Here is an 18,805-nt window from a genome sequence, read left to right on the forward strand (position 1 = left end):
TCCTTGACGCTCCCTGACATTGTGGCCGATGTGTGATTTACGCTGTCAAAGTTCAGTCATCCCAGGAAAGCAGCCCACCTCAAATCTTTGAGTAGTTGTGGCCGAGTGGTCAAGGCGATGGACTTGAAATCAATTGGGGTTTCCCCGCGCAGGTTCGAATCCTGTCAGCTACGTACGCCTCCCTTTTGGCCCTTTCTTCCCAGTGTTCCAGTGATAATGGGTTTCTCCAGGGAGATAACACGTGCAGACATTTCCAACGCACCTGAGCTGAATTAAGCGGCAAAAACAAATAATGTTCCTGATGGACTTTAGCAGCAAGGCCTGTGACTATTGATCTCGTATTATTTGAGTTTTCTGTGCAACAGCTAAGTAAATACAGATTGATGACAATTTTGGCTCCTGTTGTGATCCAAACGAGCAGTTGACCTGCTCCTTATGTCGCAGTCTCTTTTGACTGATGCCATGTAAAAAACTTGGCGCGTGCTTTCTAGAGGCCAAGAGTTCACCAGCGCAGGTTCACATCCTGTTACTACGTAAGCCTTAACTTTGACCCTTTTTTCCCATTGTTCAAGTGGAAGGTGGGATTTGCTTCCTAAGGGGAGGTGTTACACACAGGCATTCACGTAGCGCATGGTCTGAAAGTATGGGGTCAAATGGCAGAGTTTGGGGATGAACAATAACAATATGGCTTTGTGGATTCAGATGTGGGAGAAATGTAAACACTCCAAGCCACGAGGACGCCGGTAAATGCAGTAATGTCTCTGGAAGGAGCTGACATTTGAAGACGTAGCTTCAAAGTGTCGGGGGTATATATGGGTGCAGAGCTGCTTGCATAGCCCACGACCCCTCTGTGGGATTCCTAGGCAATGCATTGTCCAAGTACGCCGTCTAAATCATTTCCCATGACTTGGAGGTTTAGCCAGTGAATTACAGAGCAACAAAAGTGGCCCCCCTTCCACACATGTTTCAAAATGGAGAGAGGTGTATTTATTCATGTTCAGCACATATAGAATTTGTACTCATCAGCCCAACTGAAGCGTGTCAAAGTGAGGAATGATGTCAAGGAAATCTAAAAGAACGAGGAAACAGTTGCAGGAGATTGTTATTGGAGAGCATCAATGTGATCTAATTCCCTGACCAGGAATCGAACCCAGGCCGCGGCGGTGAGAGCGCCGAATCCTAGCCACTAGACCATCAGGGAGAGTCAAGAGGAGAAAGAACGAGAATAAAAACAATATAACCCAGTAGTCAGGCTCCCACAAGTTTGGTCGTTACACCTCGTTAGTTCGCATTGGAAAGCAGCCCGGCTTGAGTCTTTGAGTAGTTGTGGCCGAGTGGTCAAGGCGATGGACTCGAAATCCATTGGGGTTTCCCCGCGCAGGTTGGAATCCTGCCAGCTACGTATCCCTCCCTTTTGGCCCTTTCTTCCCAGTGTTCCAGTGATAATGGGTTTCTCCAGGGAGATAACGCATGCAGACATTCCCAACGCTCCTGAATTCCTAGCCAATGCATTGTCTAAGTAGGCCTTCTAAATCATTTCCCATGACTTGGAGGTTTAGTCAATGAATTACAGCAAAACCCCTCAAAACTGTCAATCCATCAGCCGGGTCTGTATACAAGTTGGGATCCTCCGTTTTTATACCAGCTGCTACATTGGCAACTGTACGTTGTTATTTAAAATGTGATGGGGATCAACAAAAGCGGGCCCCCTTCTATACATCTTTCAACATTGAGAGAGGTGTATTTATTCATCTTCAGTTCATATAGAATTTGTACTTATCAGCCCAACTGAAATGTGTCAAAGTGTGGAATGATGTGATGGAGATCTAAAAGCACAAGGAAACAGTTGCAGGAGATTGTTATTGGAGAGCATCAATGTGATCTAATTCCCTGACCGGGAATCGAACCCGGGCCGCGGCGGTGAGAGCGCCGAATCCTAGCCACTAGACCATCAGGGAGAGTCAAGACGGGAAGGAGCGAGAATGAAAACTATATAACCCAGTAGTCAGGCTCCCACAAATTTGGTCGTTACACCTCGTTATTTCGCATTGGAAAGCAGCAGAGGCTTGCTGCCGGTCAGCATTCCCTGAGCGAGACTCCTAGCCGCTACAGTATAGGGGGTCTCAGGTCCAACTTTGGTATTCACAAAATGTATAATACAACGATTGCACTTTTGAAAGGTTAAATATTGTTGTCAAATTCATTGGCCTCTCTATAAAACAAGTCCGTTATCTCATTTGAATTCCATTTTCAGTGCAAATGAAAAAAAAATGGTTGACAGCTCCTTTTGTTTCGATCCATGTTCTGTAGATAAGTCTACCCTCTGTTTAGGTCAAGATTTCTAATGTGGAGCTTCCTTAAACAAAACAAATAATGTTCCTGATGGACTTTAGCAGCAAGGCCTTTGACTATTGATGTCGTATTATTTGAGTTTTCTGTGCAACAGCTAAGTAAATATAGATTGATGACAATTTTGGCTCCTGTTGTGATCCAAACGAGCGGTTGACCTGCTCCTTATGTCGCAGTCTCTTTTGACTGATGCCATGTTAAAAACTTGGCGCATTCTTTCGGCCAAGAGTTCACATGTGGACTGTCTTTGACGGTGCTTGACGTCATCCCCGCTTAGAGGCTTCATATGTCAACGTCCAACTGTTCCGGGACAGCATCCTATGTTCCCGTTGGATGCAGTTTGGTCCCCGTGCTCAACCCCATAGACTCAACGTGCACTGGAGATTACCAGCGCAGGTTCACATCCTGTTACTACGTAAGCCTTAACTTTGACCCTTTTTTCCCATTGTTCAAGTGGAAGGTGGGATTTGCTTCCTAAGGGGAGGTGTTACACACAGGCATTCACGTAGCGCATGGTCTGAAAGTATGGGGTCAAATGGCAGAGTTTGGGGATGAACAATAACAATATGGCTTTGTGGATTCAGATGTGGGAGAAATGTAAACACTCCAAGCCACGAGGACGCCGGTAAATGCAGTAATGTCTCTGGAAGGAGCTGACATTTGAAGACGTATCTTCAAAGTGTCGGGGGTATATATGGGTGCAGAGCTGCTTGCATAGCCCACGACCCCTCTGTGGGATTCCTAGGCAATGCATTGTCCAAGTAGGCCGTCTAAATCATTTCCCATGACTTGGAGGTTTAGCCAGTGAATTACAGAGCAACAAAAGTGGCCCCCCTTCCACACATGTTTCAAAATGGAGAGAGGTGAATTTATTCATGTTCAGCACATATAGAATTTGTACTCATCAGCCCAACTGAAGCGTGTCAAAGTGAGGAATGATGTCAAGGAAATCTAAAAGAACGAGGAAACAGTTGCAGGAGATTGTTATTGGAGAGCATCAAAATGAGCAACTTCCCTGACCGGGAATCGAATCCTGGCCGCGGCGGTGAGAGCGCCGAATCCTAGCCACTAGACCATCAGGGAGAGTCAAGAGGAGAAAGAACGAGAATGAAAACAATATAACGCAGTAGTCAGGCTCCCACAAGTTTGGTCGTTACATCTCGTTATTTCGCATTGGAAAGCAGCCCGGCTTGAGTCTTTGAGTAGTTGTGGCCGAGTGGTCAAGGCGATGGACTCGAAATCCATTGGGGTTTCTCCGCGCAGGTTCGAATCCTGCCAGCTACGTATCCCTCCCTTTTGGCCCTTTCTTCCCAGTGTTCCAGTGATAATGGGTTTCTCCAGGGAGATAACGCATGCAGACATTCCCAACGCTCCTGAATTCCTAGCCAATGCATTGTCCAAGTAGGCCTTCTAAATCATTTCCCATGACTTGGAGGTTTAGTCAATGAATTACAGCAAAACCCATCAAAACTGTCAATCCATCAGCCGGGTCTGTATGCAAGTTGGGATCCTCCGTTTTTATACCAGCTGCTACATTGGCAACTGTACGTTGTTCTTTAAAATGTGATGGGGAGCAACAAAAGCGGGCACCCTTCTATACATCTTTCAACATTGAGAGAGGTGTATTTATTCATCTTCAGTTCATATAGAATTTGTACTTATCAGCCCAACTGAAGTGTGTCAAAGTGTGGAATGATGTGATGGAGATCTAAAAGCACAAGGAAACAGTTGCAGGAGATTGTTATTGGAGAGCATCAATGTGATCTAATTCCCTGACCGGGAATCGAACCCGGGCCGCGGCGGTGAGAGCACCGAATCCTAGCCACTAGACCATCAGGGAGAGTCAAGACGGGAAGGAGCGAGAATGAAAACTAAATAACCCAGTAGTCAGGCTCCCACAAATTTGGTCGTTACACCTCGTTATTTCGCATTGGAAAGCAGCAGAGGCTTGCTGCCGGTCAGCATTCCCTGAGCGAGACTCCTAGCCGCTACAGTATAGGGGGTCTCAGGTCCAACTTTGGTATTCACAAAATGTATAATACAACGATTGCACTTTTGAAAGGTTAAATATTGTTGTCAAATTCATTGGCCTCTCTATAAAACAAGTCCGTTATCTCATTTGAATTCCATTTTCAGTGCAACAGCAACTTTAGTAATAATTCCTAATAATTATTGCGCCTCCTGTAAATGAAAAAAAAAATGGTTGACAGCTCCTTTTGTTTCGACCCATGTTCTGTAAATAAGTCTACCCTCTGTTTAGGTCAAGATTTCTAATGTGGAGCTTCCTTGACGCTCCCTGACATTGTGGCCGATGTGTGATTTACGCTGTCAAAGTTCAGTCATCCCAGGAAAGCAGCCCACCTCCAATCTTTGAGTAGTTGTGGCCGAGTGGTCAAGGCGATGGACTTGAAATCCATTGGGGTTTCCCCGCGCAGGTTCGAATCCTGTCAGCTACGTACGCCTCCCTTTTGGCCCTTTCTTCCCAGTGTTCCAGTGATAATGGGTTTCTCCAGGGAGATAACACGTGCAGACATTTCCAACGCACCTGAGCTAAATTAAGCGGCAAAAACAAATAATGTTCCTGATGGACTTTAGCAGCAAGGCCTGTGACTATTGATCTCGTATTATTTGAGTTTTCTGTGCAACAGCTAAGTAAATATAGATTGATAACAATTTTGGCTCCTGTTGTGATCCAAACGAGCGGTTGACCTGCTCCTTATGTCGCAGTCTCTTTTGACTGATGCCATGTAAAAAACTTGGCGCGTGCTTTCTAGAGGCCAAGAGTTCACCAGCGCAGGTTCACATCCTGTTACTACGTAAGCCTTAACTTTGACCCTTTTTTCCCATTGTTCAAGTGGAAGGTGGGATTTGCTTCCTAAGGGGAGGTGTTACACACAGGCATTCACGTAGCGCATGGTCTGAAAGTATGGGGTCAAATGGCAGAGTTTGGGGATGAACAATAACAATATGGCTTTGTGGATTCAGATGTGGGAGAAATGTAAACACTCCAAGCCACGAGGACGCCGGTAAATGCAGTAATGTCTCTGGAAGGAGCTGACGTTTGAAGACGTAGCTTCAAAGTGTCGGGGGTATATATGGGTGCAGAGCTGCTTGCATAGCCCACGACCCCTCTGTGGGATTCCTAGGCAATGCATTGTCCAAGTAGGCCGTCTAAATCATTTCCCATGACTTGGAGGTTTAGCCAGTGAATTACAGAGCAACAAAAGTGGCCCCACTTCCACACATGTTTCAAAATGGAGAGAGGTGTATTTATTCATGTTCAGCACATATACAATTTGTACTCATCAGCCCAACTGAAGCGTGTCAAAGTGAGGAATGATGTCAAGGAAATCTAAAAGAACGAGGAAACAGTTGCAGGAGATTGTTATTGGAGAGCATCAATGTGATCTAATTCCCTGACCGGGAATCGAACCCGGGCCGCGGCGGTGAGAGCGCCGAATCCTAGCCACTAGACCATCAGGGAGAGTCAAGACGGGAAGGAGCGAGAATGAAAACTATATAACCCAGTAGTCAGGCTCCCACAAATTTGGTCGTTACACCTCGTTATTTCGCATTGGAAAGCAGCAAAGGCTTGCTGCCGGTCAGCATTCCCTGAGCGAGACTCCTAGCCGCTACAGTATAGGGGGTCTCAGGTCCAACTTTGGTATTCACAAAATGTATAATACAACGATTGCACTTTTGAAAGGTTAAATATTGTTGTCAAATTCATTGGCCTCTCTATAAAACAAGTCCATTTTCTCATTTGAATTCCATTTTCAGTGCAACAGCAACTTTAGTAATAATTCCTAATAATTATTGCGCCTCCTGTAAATGAAAAAAAAATGGTTGACAGCTCCTTTTGTTTCGACCCATGTTCTGTAAATAAGTCTACCCTCTGTTTAGGTCAAGATTTCTAATGTGGAGCTTCCTTGACGCTCCCTGACATTGTGGCCGATGTGTGATTTACGCTGTCAAAGTTCAGTCATACCAGGAAAGCAGCCCACCTCCAATCTTTGAGTAGTTGTGGCTGAGTGGTCAATGCGATGGACTTGAAATCCATTGGGGTTTCCCCGCGCAGATTCGAATCCTGTCAGCTACGTATGCCTCCCTTTTGGCCCTTTCTTCCCAGTGTTCCAGTGATAATGGGTTTCTCCAGGGAGATAACACGTGCAGACATTTCCAACGCACCTGAGCTGAATTAAGCGGCAAAAACAAATAATGTTCCTGATGGACTTTAGCAGCAAGGCCTGTGACTATTGATCTCGTATTATTTGAGTTTTCTGTGCAACAGCTAAGTAAATATAGATTGATGACAATTTTGGCTCCTGTTGTGATCCAAACGAGCGGTTGACCTGCTCCTTATGTCGCAGTCTCTTTTGACTGATGCCATGTAAAAAACTTGGCGCATTCTTTCGGCCAAGAGTTCACATGTGGACTGTCTTTGACGTTGCTTGACGTCATCCCCGCTTAGAGGCTTCATATGTCAAAGTCCAACTGTTCCGGGACAGCATCCTATGTTCCCGTTGGATGCAGTTTGGTCCCCGTGCTCAACCCCATAGACTCGACGTGCACTGGAGATTACCAGTGCAGGTTCACATTCTGTTACTACGTAAGCCTTAACTTTGACCCTTTTTTCCCATTGTTCAAGTGGAAGGTGGGATTTGCTTCCTAAGGGGAGGTGTTACACACAGGCATTCACGTAGCGCATGGTCTGAAAGTATGGGGTCAAATGGCAGAGTTTGGGGATGAACAATAACAATATGGCTTTGTGGATTCAGATGTGGGAGAAATGTAAACACTCCAAGCCACGAGGACGCCGGTAAATCCAGTAATGTCTCTGGAAGGAGCTGACATTTGAAGACGTAGCTTCAAAGTGTCGGGGGTATATATGGGTGCAGAGCTGCTTGCATAGCCCACGACCCCTCTGTGGGATTCCTAGGCAATGCATTGTCCAAGTAGGCCGTCTAAATCATTTCCCATGACTTGGAGGTTTAGCCAGTGAATTACAGAGCAACAAAAGTGGCCCCCCTTCCACACATGGTTCAAAATTGAGAGAGGTGTATTTATTCATCTTCAGTACATATAGAATTTGTACTCATCAGCCCAACTGAAGCGTGTCAAAGTGAGGAATGATGTCAAGGAAATCTAAAAGAACGAGGAAACAGTTGCAGGAGATTGTTATTGGAGAGCATCAAAATGAGCAACTTCCCTGACCGGGAATCGAATCCTGGCCGCGGCGGTGAGAGCGCCGAATCCTAGCCACTAGACCATCAGGGAGAGTCAAGAGGAGAAAGAACGAGAATGAAAACTATATAACCCAGTAGTCAGGCTCCCACAAATTTGGTCGTTACACCTCGTTATTTCGCATTTGAAAGCAGCAGAGGCTTGCTGCCGGTCAGCATTCCCTGAGCGAGACTCCTAGCCGCTACAGTATAGGGGGTCTCAGGTCCAACTTTGGTATTCACAAAATGTATAATACAACGATTGCACTTTTGAAAGGTTAAATATTGTTGTCAAATTCATTGGCCTCTCTATAAAACAAGTCCGTTATCTCATTTGAATTCCATTTTCAGTGCAACAGCAACTTTAGTAATAATTCCTAATAATTATTGCGCCTCCTGTAAATGAAAAAAAAATGGTTGACAGCTCCTTTTGTTTCGACCCATGTTCTGTAAATAAGTCTACCCTCTGTTTAGGTCAAGATTTCTAATGTGGAGCTTCCTTGACGCTCCCTGACATTGTGGCCGATGTGTGATTTGCGGTGTCAAAGTTCAGTCATCCCAGGAAAGCAACCCATCTCAAATCTTTGAGTAGTTGTGGGCGAGTGGTCAAGGCGATGGACTTGAAATCCATTGGGGTTTCCCCGCGCAGGTTCGAATCCTGTCAGCTACGTATGCCTCCCTTTTGGCCCTTTCTTCCCAGTGTTCCAGTGATAATGGGTTTCTCCAGGGAGATAACACGTGCAGACATTTCCAACGCACCTGAGCTGAATTAAGCGGCAAAAACAAATAATGTTCCTGATGGACTTTAGCAGCAAGGCCTGTGACTATTGATCTCGTATTATTTGAGTTTTCTGTGCAACAACTAAGTAAATATAGATTGATGACAATTTTGGCTCCTGTTGTGATCCAAACGAGCGGTTGACCTGCTCCTTATGTCGCAGTCTCTTTTGACTGATGCCATGTAAAAAACTTGGCGCGTGCTTTCTAGAGGCCAAGAGTTCACCAGCGCAGGTTCACATTCTGTTACTACGTAAACCTTAACTTTGACCCTTTTTTCCCATTGTTCAAGTGGAAGGTGGGAGTTGCTTCCTAAGGGGAGGTGTTACACACAGGCATTCACGTAGCGCATGGTCTGAAAGTATGGGGTCAAATGGCAGAGTTTGGGGATGAACAATAACAATATGGCTTTGTGGATTCAGATGTGGGAGAAATGTAAACACTCCAAGCCACGAGGACGCCGGTAAATCCAGTAATGTCTCTGGAAGGAGCTGACATTTGAAGACGTAGCTTCAAAGTGTCGGGGGTATATATGGGTGCAGAGCTGCTTGCATAGCCCACGACCCCTCTGTGGGATTCCTAGGCAATGCATTGTCCAAGTAGGCCGTCTAAATCATTTCCCATGACTTGGAGGTTTAGCCAGTGAATTACAGAGCAACAAAAGTGGCCCCCCTTCCACACATGGTTCAAAATGGAGAGAGGTGTATTTATTCATGTTCAGCACATATAGAATTTGTACTCATCAGCCCAACTGAAGCGTGTCAAAGTGAGGAATGATGTCAAGGAAATCTAAAAGAACGAGGAAACAGTTGCAGGAGATTGTTATTGGAGAGGATCAAAATGAGCAACTTCCCTGACCGGGAATCGAATCCTGGCCGCGGCGGTGAGAGCGCCGAATCCTAGCCACTAGACCATCAGGGAGAGTCAAGACGGGAAGGAGCGAGAATGAAAACTATATAACCCAGTAGTCAGGCTCCCACAAATTTGGTCGTTACACCTCGTTATTTCGCATTTGAAAGCAGCAGAGGCTTGCTGCCGGTCAGCATTCCCTGAGCGAGACTCCTAGCCGCTACAGTATAGGGGGTCTCAGGTCCAACTTTGGTATTCACAAAATGTATAATACAACGATTGCACTTTTGAAAGGTTAAATATTGTTGTCAAATTCATTGGCCTCTCTATAAAACAAGTCCGTTATCTCATTTGAATTCCATTTTCAGTGCAACAGCAACTTTAGTAATAATTCCTAATAATTATTGCGCCTCCTGTAAATGAAAAAAAAAATGGTTGACAGCTCCTTTTGTTTCGACCCATGTTCTGTAAATAAGTCTACCCTCTGTTTAGGTCAAGATTTCTAATGTGGAGCTTCCTTGACGATCCCTGACATTGTGGCCGATGTGTGATTTACGCTGTCAAAGTTCAGTCATCCCAGGAAAGCAGCCCACCTCCAATCTTTGAGTAGTTGTGGCCGAGTGGTCAAGGCGATGGACTTGAAATCCATTGGGGTTTCCCCGCGCAGGTTCGAATCCTGTCAGCTACGTATGCCTCCCAGTGTTCCAGTGATAATGGGTTTCTCCAGGGAGATAACACGTGCAGACATTTCCAACGCACCTGAGCTGAATTAAGCGGCAAAAACAAATAATGTTCCTGAGGGACTTTAGCAGCAAGGCCTGTGACTATTGATCTCGTATTATTTGAGTTTTCTGTGCAACAGCTAAGTAAATATAGATTGATGACAATTTTGGCTCCTGTTGTGATCCAAACGAGCGGTTGACCTGCTCCTTATGTCGCAGTCTCTTTTGACTGATGCCATGTAAAAAACTTGGCGCGTGCTTTTTAGAGGCCAAGAGTTCACCAGCGCAGGTTCACATCCTGTTACTACGTAAGCCTTAACTTTGACCCTTTTTTCCCATTGTTCAAGTGGAAGGTGGGATTTGCTTCCTAAGGGGAGGTGTTACACACAGGCATTCACGTAGCGCATGGTCTGAAAGTATGGGGTCAAATGGCAGAGTTTGGGGATGAACAATAACAATATGGCTTTGTGGATTCAGATGTGGGAGAAATGTAAACACTCCAAGCCACGAGGACGCCGGTAAATGCAGTAATGTCTCTGGAAGGAGCTGACATTTGAAGACGTACCTTCAAAGTGTCGGGGGTATATATGGGTGCAGAGCTGCTTGCATAGCCCACGACCCCTCTGTGGGATTCCTAGGCAATGCATTGTCCAAGTAGGCCGTCTAAATCATTTCCCATGACTTGGGGGTTTAGCCAGTGAATTACAGAGCAACAAAAGTGGCCCCCCTTCCACACATGTTTCAAAATTGAGAGAGGTGAATTTATTCATGTTCAGTACATATAGAATTTGTACTCATCAGCCCAACTGAAGCGTGTCAAAGTGAGGAATGATGTCAAGGAAATCTAAAAGAACGAGGAAACAGTTGCAGGAGATTGTTATTGGAGGGCATCAAAATGAGCTAATTCCCTGACCGGGAATCTAACCCGGGCCGCGGCGGTGAGAGCGCCGAATCCTAGCCACTAGACCATCAGGGAGAGTCAAGAGGAGAAAGAACGAGAATGAAAACAATATAACCCAGTAGTCAGGCTCCCACAAATTTGGTCGTTACACCTCGTTATTTCGCATTGGAAAGCAGCCCGGCTTGAGTCTTTGAGTAGTTGTGGCCGAGTGGTCAAGGCGATGGACTCGAAATCCATTGGGGTTTCCCCGCGCAGGTTGGAATCCTGCCAGCTACGTATCCCTCCCTTTTGGCCTTTTCTTCCCAGTGTTCCAGTGATAATGGGTTTCTCCAGGGAGATAACGCATGCAGACATTCCCAACGCTCCTGAATTCCTAGCCAATGCATTGTCCAAGTAGGCCTTCTAAATCGTTTCCCATGACTTGGAGGTTTAGTCAATGAATTACAGCAAAACCCCTCAAAACTGTCAATCCATCAGCCGGGTCTGTATGCAAGTTGGGATCCTCCGTTTTTATACCAGCTGCTACATTGGCAACTGTACGTTGTTCTTTAAAATGTGATGGGGAGCAACAAAAGCGGGCCCCCTTCTATACATCTTTCAACATTGAGAGAGGTGTATTTATTCATCTTCAGTTTATATAGAATTTGTACTTATCAGCCCAACTGAAGTGTGTCAAAGTGTGGAATGATGTGATGGAGATCTAAAAGCACAAGGAAACAGTTGCAGGAGATTGTTATTGGAGAGCATCAATGTGATCTAATTCCCTGACCGGGAATCGAACCCGGGCCGCGGCGGTGAGAGCGCCGATTCCTAGCCACTAGACCATCAGGGAGAGTCAAGACGGGAAGGAGCGAGAATGAAAACTATATAACCCAGTAGTCAGGCTCCCACAAATTTGGTCGTTACACCTCGTTATTTCGCATTTGAAAGCAGCAGAGGCTTGCTGCCGGTCAGCATTCCCTGAGCGAGACTCCTAGCCGCTACAGTATAGGGGGTCTCAGGTCCAACTTTGGTATTCACAAAATGTATAATACAACGATTGCACTTTTGAAAGGTTAAATATTGTTGTCAAATTCATTGGCCTCTCTATAAAACAAGTCCGTTATCTCATTTGAATTCCATTTTCAGTGCAACAGCAACTTTAGTAATAATTCCTAATAATTATTGCGCCTCCTGTAAATGAAAAAAAAATGGTTGACAGCTCCTTTTGTTTCGACCCATGTTCTGTAAATAAGTCTACCCTCTGTTTAGGTCAAGATTTCTAATGTGGAGCTTCCTTGACGCTCCCTGACATTGTGGCCGATGTGTGATTTACGCTGTCAAAGTTCAGTCATCCCAGGAAAGCAGCCCACCTCCAATCTTTGAGTAGTTGTGGCCGAGTGGTCAAGGCGATGGACTTGAAATCCACTGGGGTTTCCCCGCGCAGGTTCGAATCCTGTCAGCTACGTACGCCTCCCTTTCGGCCCTTTCTTCCCAGTGTTCCAGTGATAATGGGTTTCTCCAGGGAGATAACATGTGCAGACATTTCCAAGGTACCTGAGCTGAATTAAGCGGCAAAAACAAATAATGTTCCTGATGGACTTTAGCAGCAAGGCCTGTGACTATTGATCTCGTATTATTTGAGTTTACTGTGCAACAGCTAAGTAAATATAGATTGATGACAATTTTGGCTCCTGTTGTGATCCAAACGAGCGGTTGACCTGCTCCTTATGTCGCAGTCTCTTTTGACTGATGCCATGTAAAAAACTTGGCGCATTCTTTCGGCCAAGAGTTCACATGTGGACTGTCTTTGACGGTGCTTGACGTCAGCCCCGCTTAGAGGCTTCATATGTCAAAGTCCAACAGTTCCGGGACAGCATCCTATGTTCCCGTTGGAAGCAGTTTCGTCCCCGTGCTCAACCCCATAGACTCGACGTGCACTGGAGATTACCAGCGCAGGTTCACATCCTGTTACTACGTAAGCCTTAACTTTGACCCTTTTTTCCCATTGTTCAAGTGGAAGGTGGGATTTGCTTCCTAAGGGGAGGTGTTACACACAGGCATTCACGTAGCGCATGGTCTGAAAGTATGGGGTCAAATGGCAGAGTTTGGGGATGAACAATAACAATATGGCTTTGTGGATTCAGATGTGGGAGAAATGTAAACACTCCAAGCCACGAGGACGCCGGTAAATGCAGTAATGTCTCTGGAAGGAGCTGACATTTGAAGACGTAGCTTCAAAGTGTCGGGGGTATATATGGGTGCAGAGCTGCTTGCATAGCCCACGACCCCTCTGTGGGATTCCTAGGCAATGCATTGTCCAAGTAGGCCGTCTAAATCATTTCCCATGACTTGGAGGTTTAGCCAGTGAATTACAGAGCAACAAAAGATGCCCCCCTTCCATACATGTTTCAAAATGGAGAGAGGTGTATTTATTCATGTTCAGCACATATAGAATTTGTACTCATCAGCCCAACTGAAGCGTGTCAAAGTGAGGAATGATGTCAAGGAAATCTAAAAGAACGAGGAAACAGTTGCAGGAGATTGTTATTGGAGAGCATCAAAATGAGCAACTTCCCTGACCGGGAATCGAATCCTAGCCACTAGACCATCAGGGAGAGTCAAGAGGAGAAGGAACGAGAATGAAAACAATATAACCCAGTAGTCAGGCTCCCACAAGTTTGGTCGTTACACCTCGTTAGTTCGCATTGGAAAGCAGCCCGGCTTGAGTCTTTGAGTAGTTGTGGCCGAGTGGTCAAGGCGATGGACTCGAAATCCATTGGGGTTTCCCCGCGCAGGTTGGAATCCTGCCAGCTACGTATCCCTCCCTTTTGGCCCTTTCTTCCCAGTGTTCCAGTGATAATGGGTTTCTTCAGGGAGATAACGCATGCAGACATTCCCAACGCTCCTGAATTCCTACCCAATGCATTGTCCAAGTAGGCCTTCTAAATCATTACCCATGACTTGGAGGTTTAGTCAATGAATTACAGCAAAACCCCTCAAAACTGTCAATCCATCAGCCGGGTCTGTATGCAAGTTGGGATCCTCCGTTTTTATACCAGCTGCTACATTGGCAACTGTACGTTGTTCTTTAAAATGTGATGGGGAGCAACAAAAGCGGGCCCCCTTCTATACATCTTTCAACATTGAGAGAGGTGTATTTATTCATCTTCAGTTCATATAGAATTTGTACTTATCAGCCCAACTGAAGTGTGTCAAAGTGTGGAATGATGTGATGGAGATCTAAAAGCACAAGGAAACAGTTGCAGGAGATTGTTATTGGAGAGCATCAATGTGATCTAATTCCCTGACCGGGAATTGAACCCGGGCCGCGGCGGTGAGAGCGCCGAATCCTAGCCACTAGACCATCAGGGAGAGTCAAGACGAGAAGGCGCGAGAATGAAAACTATATAACCCAGTAGTCAGGCTCCCACAAATTTGGTCGTTACACCTCGTTATTTCGCATTGGAAAGCAGCCCGGCTTGAGTCTTTGAGTAGTTGTGGCCGAGTGGTCAAGGCGATGGACTCGAAATCCATTGGGGTTTCCCCGCGCAGGTTGGAATCCTGCCAGCTACGTATCCCTCCCTTTTGGCCCTTTCTTCCCAGTGTTCCAGTGATAATGGGTTTCTCCAGGGAGATAACCCATGCAGACATTCCCAACGCTCCTGAATTCCTAGCCAATGCATTGTCCAAGTAGGCCTTCTAAATCATTTCCCATGACTTGGAGGTTTAGTCGAAGGAATTACAGCAAAACCCCTCAAAACTGTCAATCCATCAGCCGGGTCTGTATGCAAGTTGGGATCCTCCGTTTTTATACCAGCTGCTACATTGGCAACTGTAGTTGTTCTTTAAAATGTGATGGGGAGCAACAAAAGCGGGCCCCCTTCTATACATCTTTCAACATTGAGAGAGGTGTATTTATTCATCTTCAGTTCATATAGAATTTGTACTTATCAGCCCAACTGAAGTGTGTCAAAGTGTGGAATGATGTGATGGAGATCTAAAAGCACAAGGAAATAGTTGCAGGAGATTGTTATTGGAGAGCATCAAAATGAGCAACTTCCCTTACCGGGAATCGAATCCTGGCCGCGGCGGTGAGAGCGCCGAATCCTAGCCACTAGACCATCAGGAAGAGTTAAGAGGAGAAAGAACGAGAATGAAAACTATATAACCCAGTAGTCAGGCTCCCACAAATTTGGTCGTTACACCTCGTTATTTCGCATTTGAAAGCAGCAGAGGCTTGCTGCCGGTCAGCATTCCCTGAGCGAGACTCCTAGCCGCTACAGTATAGGGGGTCTCAGGTCCAACTTTGGTATTCACAAAATGTATAATACAACGATTGCACTTTTGAAAGGTTAAATATTGTTGTCAAATTCATTGGCCTCTCTATAAAAAAAGTCCGTTATCTCATTTGAATTCCATTTTCAGTGCAACAGCAACTTCAGTAATAATTCCTAATAATTATTGCGCCTCCTGTAAATGAAAAAAAAATGGTTGACAGCTCCTTTTGTTTCGACCCATGTTCTGTAAATAAGTCTACCCTCTGTTTAGGTCAAGATTTCTAATGTGGAGCTTCCTTGACGCTCCCTGACATTGTGGCCGATGTGTGATTTACGCTGTCAAAGTTCAGTCATCCCAGGAAAGCAGCCCACCTCCAATCTTTGAGTAGTTGTGGCCGAGTGGTCAAGGCGATGGACTTGAAATCCATTGGGGTTTCCCCGCGCAGGTTCGAATCCTGTCAGCTACGTACGCCTCCCTTTTGGCCCTTTCTTCCCAGTGTTCCAGTGATAATGGGTTTCTCCAGGGAGATAACACGTGCAGACATTTCCAACGCACCTGAGCTGAATTAAGCGGCAAAAACAAATAATGTTCCTGATGGACTTTAGCAGCAAGGCCTGTGACTATTGATCTCGTATTATTTGAGTTTTCTGTGCAACAGCTAAGTAAATATAGATTGATGACAATTTTGGCTCCTGTTGTGATCCAAACGAGCGGTTGACCTGCTCCTTATGTCGCAGTCTCTTTTGACTGATGCCATGTAAAAAACTTGGCGCGTGCTTTCTAGAGGCCAAAAGTTCACCAGCGCAGGTTCACATCCTGTTACTACGTAAGCCTTAACTTTGACCCTTTTTTCCCATTGTTCAAGTGGAAGGTGGGATTTGCTTCCTAAGGGGAGGTGTTACACACAGGCATTCACGTAGCGCATGGTCTGAAAGTATGGGGTCAAATGGCAGAGTTTGGGGATGAACAATAACAATATGGCTTTGTGGATTCAGATGTGGGAGAAATGTAAACACTCCAAGCCACGAGGACGCCGGTAAATGCAGTAATGTCTCTGGAAGGAGCTGACATTTGAAGACGTAGCTTCAAAGTGTCTGGGGTATATATGGGTGCAGAGCTGCTTGCATAGCCCACGACCCCTCTGTAAGATTCCTAGGCAATGCATTGTCCAAGTAGGCCGTCTAAATCATTTCCCATGACTTGGAGGTTTAGCTAGTGAATTACAGAGCAACAAAAGTGGCCCCCCTTCCACACATGTTTCAAAATTGAGAGAGGTGTATTTATTCATGTTCAGTACATATAGAATTTGTACTCATCAGCCCAACTGAAGCGTGTCAAAGTGAGGAATGATGTCAAGGAAATCTGAAAGAACGAGGAAACAGTTGCAGGAGATTGTTATTGGAGAGCATCAAAATGAGCAAATTCCCTGACCGGGAATCGAACCCGGGCCGCGGCGGTGAGAGCGCCGAATCCTAGCCACTAGACCATCAGGGAGAGTCAAGAGGAGAAAGAACGAGAATGAAAACAATATAACCCAGTAGTCAGGCTCCCACAAGTTTGGTCGTTACACCTCGTTATTTCGCATTGGAAAGCAGCCCGGCTTGAGTCTTTGAGTAGTTGTGGCCGAGTGGTCAAGGCGATGGACTCGAAATCCATTGGGGTTTCCCCGCGCAGGTTGGAATCCTGCCAGCTACGTATCCCTCCCTTTTGGCCCTTTCTTCCCAGTGTTCCAGTGATAATGGGTTTCTCCAGGGAGATAATGCATGCAGACATTCCCAACGCTCCTGAATTCCTAGCCAATGCATTGTCCAAGTAGGCCTTCTAAATCATTTCCCATGACTTGGAGGTTTAGTCAATGAATTACAGCAAAACCCCTCAAAACTGTCAATCCATCAGCCGGGTCTGTATGCAAGTTGGGATCCTCCGTTTTTATACCAGCTGCTACATTGGCAACTGTAGTTGTTCTTTAAAATGTGATGGGGAGCAACAAAAGCGGGCCCCCTTCTATACATCTTTCAACATTGAGAGAGGTGTATTTATTCATCTTCAGTTCATATAGAATTTGTACTTATCAGCCCAACTGAAGTGTGTCAAAGTGTGGAATGATGTGATGGAGATCTAAAAGCACAAGGAAATAGTTGCAGGAGATTGTTATTGGAGAGCATCAAAATGAGCAACTTCCCTGACCGGGAATCGAATCCTGGCCGCGGCAGTGAGAGCGCCGAATCCTAGCCACTAGACCATCAGGAAGAGTTAAGAGGAGAAAGAACGAGAATGAAAACTATATAACCCAGTAGTCAGGCTCCCACAAATTTGGTCCTTACACCTCGTTATTTCGCATTTGAAAGCATCAGAGGCTTGCTGCCGGTCAGCATTCCCTGAGCGAGACTCCTAGCCGCTACAGTATAGGGGGTCTCAGGTCCAACTTTGGTATTCACAAAATGTATAATACAACGATTGCACTTTTGAAAGGTTAAATATTGTTGTCAAATTCATTGGCCTCTCTATAAAACAAGTCCGTTATCTCATTTGAATTCCATTTTCAGTGCAACAGCAACTTTAGTAATAATTCCTAATAATTATTGCGCCTCCTGTAAATGAAAAAAAAATGGTTGACAGCTCCTTTTGTTTCGACCCATGTTCTGTAAATAAGTCTACCCTCTGTTTAGGTCAAGATTTCTAATGTGGAGCTTCCTTGACGCTCCCTGACATTGTGGCCGATGTGTGATTTACGCTGTCAAAGTTCAGTCATCCCAGGAAAGCAGCCCACCTCAAATCTTTGAGTAGTTGTGGCCGAGTGGTCAAGGCGATGGACTTGAAATCCATTGGGGTTTCCCCGCGCAGGTTCGAATCCTGTCAGCTACGTGCGCCTCCCTTTTGGCCCTTTCTTCCCAGTGTTCCAGTGATAATGGGTTTCTCCAGGGAGATAACACGTGCAGACATTTCCAACGCACCTGAGCTGAATTAAGCGGCAAAAACAAATAATGTTCCTGATGGACTTTAGCAGCAAGGCCTGTGACTATTGATCTCGTATTATTTGAGTTTTCTGTGCAACAGCTAAGTAAATATAGATTGATGACAATTTTGGCTCCTGTTCTGATCCAAACGAGCGGTTGACCTGCTCCTTATGTCGCAGTCTCTTTTGACTGATGCCATGTAAAAAACTTGGCGCATTCTTTCGGCCAAGAGTTCACATGTGGACTGTCCCTGACGGTGCTTGACGTCATCCCCGCTTAGAGGCTTCATATGTCAAAGTCCAACTGTTCCGGGACAGCATCCTATGTTCCCGTTGGATGCAGTTTGGTCCCCGTGCTCAACCCCATAGACTCGACGTGCACTGGAGATTACCAGCGCAGGTTCACATCCTGTTACTACGTAAGCCTTAACTTTGACCCTTTTTTCCCATTGTTCAAGTGGAAGGTGGGATTTGCTTCCTAAGGGGAGGTGTTACACACAGGCATTCACGTAGCGCATGGTCTGAAAGTATGGGGTCAAATGGCAGAGTTTGGGGATGAACAATAACAATATGGCTTTGTGGATTCAGATGTGGGAGAAATGTAAACACTCCAAGCCACGAGGACGCCGGTAAATGCAGTAATGTCTCTGGAAGGAGCTGACATTTGAAGACGTAGCTTCAAAGTGTCGGGGGTATATATGGGTGCAGAGCTGCTTGCATAGCCCACGACCCCTCTGTGGGATTCCTAGGCAATGCATTGTCCAAGTAC

The 18,805-nt window shown here is 45.7% G+C and overlaps 21 non-coding genes across 21 annotated transcripts; 14 read left to right on the top strand and 7 right to left on the bottom strand.

The window, feature by feature from the left end:
* Positions 1–91: 91 nt before the first annotated feature.
* On the top strand, positions 92–173 carry trnas-uga (transfer RNA serine (anticodon UGA)). Its single transcript has one exon. It is a non-coding gene; the product is annotated as a tRNA-Ser (tRNA).
* Positions 174–1,320: 1,147 nt separating this feature from the next.
* Positions 1,321–1,402, top strand: trnas-cga (transfer RNA serine (anticodon CGA)). Its single transcript has one exon. It is a non-coding gene; the product is annotated as a tRNA-Ser (tRNA).
* Positions 1,403–1,886: 484 nt separating this feature from the next.
* trnae-cuc (transfer RNA glutamic acid (anticodon CUC)) lies at positions 1,887–1,958 on the bottom strand. Its single transcript has one exon. It is a non-coding gene; the product is annotated as a tRNA-Glu (tRNA).
* Positions 1,959–3,551: 1,593 nt separating this feature from the next.
* On the top strand, positions 3,552–3,633 carry trnas-cga (transfer RNA serine (anticodon CGA)). Its single transcript has one exon. It is a non-coding gene; the product is annotated as a tRNA-Ser (tRNA).
* A 484-nt stretch (positions 3,634–4,117) lies between these two features.
* trnae-cuc (transfer RNA glutamic acid (anticodon CUC)) lies at positions 4,118–4,189 on the bottom strand. The gene has a single exon. It is a non-coding gene; the product is annotated as a tRNA-Glu (tRNA).
* Positions 4,190–4,723: 534 nt separating this feature from the next.
* On the top strand, positions 4,724–4,805 carry trnas-uga (transfer RNA serine (anticodon UGA)). Its single transcript has one exon. It is a non-coding gene; the product is annotated as a tRNA-Ser (tRNA).
* Positions 4,806–5,761: 956 nt separating this feature from the next.
* On the bottom strand, positions 5,762–5,833 carry trnae-cuc (transfer RNA glutamic acid (anticodon CUC)). The gene has a single exon. It is a non-coding gene; the product is annotated as a tRNA-Glu (tRNA).
* A 533-nt stretch (positions 5,834–6,366) lies between these two features.
* trnas-uga (transfer RNA serine (anticodon UGA)) lies at positions 6,367–6,448 on the top strand. Its single transcript has one exon. It is a non-coding gene; the product is annotated as a tRNA-Ser (tRNA).
* Positions 6,449–8,159: 1,711 nt separating this feature from the next.
* On the top strand, positions 8,160–8,241 carry trnas-uga (transfer RNA serine (anticodon UGA)). Its single transcript has one exon. It is a non-coding gene; the product is annotated as a tRNA-Ser (tRNA).
* A 1,562-nt stretch (positions 8,242–9,803) lies between these two features.
* trnas-uga (transfer RNA serine (anticodon UGA)) lies at positions 9,804–9,885 on the top strand. Its single transcript has one exon. It is a non-coding gene; the product is annotated as a tRNA-Ser (tRNA).
* A 938-nt stretch (positions 9,886–10,823) lies between these two features.
* On the bottom strand, positions 10,824–10,895 carry trnae-cuc (transfer RNA glutamic acid (anticodon CUC)). Its single transcript has one exon. It is a non-coding gene; the product is annotated as a tRNA-Glu (tRNA).
* A 119-nt stretch (positions 10,896–11,014) lies between these two features.
* trnas-cga (transfer RNA serine (anticodon CGA)) lies at positions 11,015–11,096 on the top strand. The gene has a single exon. It is a non-coding gene; the product is annotated as a tRNA-Ser (tRNA).
* A 484-nt stretch (positions 11,097–11,580) lies between these two features.
* Positions 11,581–11,652, bottom strand: trnae-cuc (transfer RNA glutamic acid (anticodon CUC)). The gene has a single exon. It is a non-coding gene; the product is annotated as a tRNA-Glu (tRNA).
* Positions 11,653–12,185: 533 nt separating this feature from the next.
* On the top strand, positions 12,186–12,267 carry trnas-uga (transfer RNA serine (anticodon UGA)). The gene has a single exon. It is a non-coding gene; the product is annotated as a tRNA-Ser (tRNA).
* A 1,269-nt stretch (positions 12,268–13,536) lies between these two features.
* On the top strand, positions 13,537–13,618 carry trnas-cga (transfer RNA serine (anticodon CGA)). The gene has a single exon. It is a non-coding gene; the product is annotated as a tRNA-Ser (tRNA).
* Positions 13,619–14,102: 484 nt separating this feature from the next.
* trnae-cuc (transfer RNA glutamic acid (anticodon CUC)) lies at positions 14,103–14,174 on the bottom strand. Its single transcript has one exon. It is a non-coding gene; the product is annotated as a tRNA-Glu (tRNA).
* Positions 14,175–14,293: 119 nt separating this feature from the next.
* trnas-cga (transfer RNA serine (anticodon CGA)) lies at positions 14,294–14,375 on the top strand. The gene has a single exon. It is a non-coding gene; the product is annotated as a tRNA-Ser (tRNA).
* A 1,089-nt stretch (positions 14,376–15,464) lies between these two features.
* On the top strand, positions 15,465–15,546 carry trnas-uga (transfer RNA serine (anticodon UGA)). Its single transcript has one exon. It is a non-coding gene; the product is annotated as a tRNA-Ser (tRNA).
* A 956-nt stretch (positions 15,547–16,502) lies between these two features.
* On the bottom strand, positions 16,503–16,574 carry trnae-cuc (transfer RNA glutamic acid (anticodon CUC)). Its single transcript has one exon. It is a non-coding gene; the product is annotated as a tRNA-Glu (tRNA).
* Positions 16,575–16,693: 119 nt separating this feature from the next.
* On the top strand, positions 16,694–16,775 carry trnas-cga (transfer RNA serine (anticodon CGA)). Its single transcript has one exon. It is a non-coding gene; the product is annotated as a tRNA-Ser (tRNA).
* A 1,088-nt stretch (positions 16,776–17,863) lies between these two features.
* trnas-uga (transfer RNA serine (anticodon UGA)) lies at positions 17,864–17,945 on the top strand. The gene has a single exon. It is a non-coding gene; the product is annotated as a tRNA-Ser (tRNA).
* Positions 17,946–18,805: the final 860 nt, after the last annotated feature.

This window comes from Channa argus, chromosome 21, assembly GCF_033026475.1.
Source record: "Channa argus isolate prfri chromosome 21, Channa argus male v1.0, whole genome shotgun sequence".
NCBI classification, from domain to species: domain Eukaryota; kingdom Metazoa; phylum Chordata; class Actinopteri; order Anabantiformes; family Channidae; genus Channa; species Channa argus.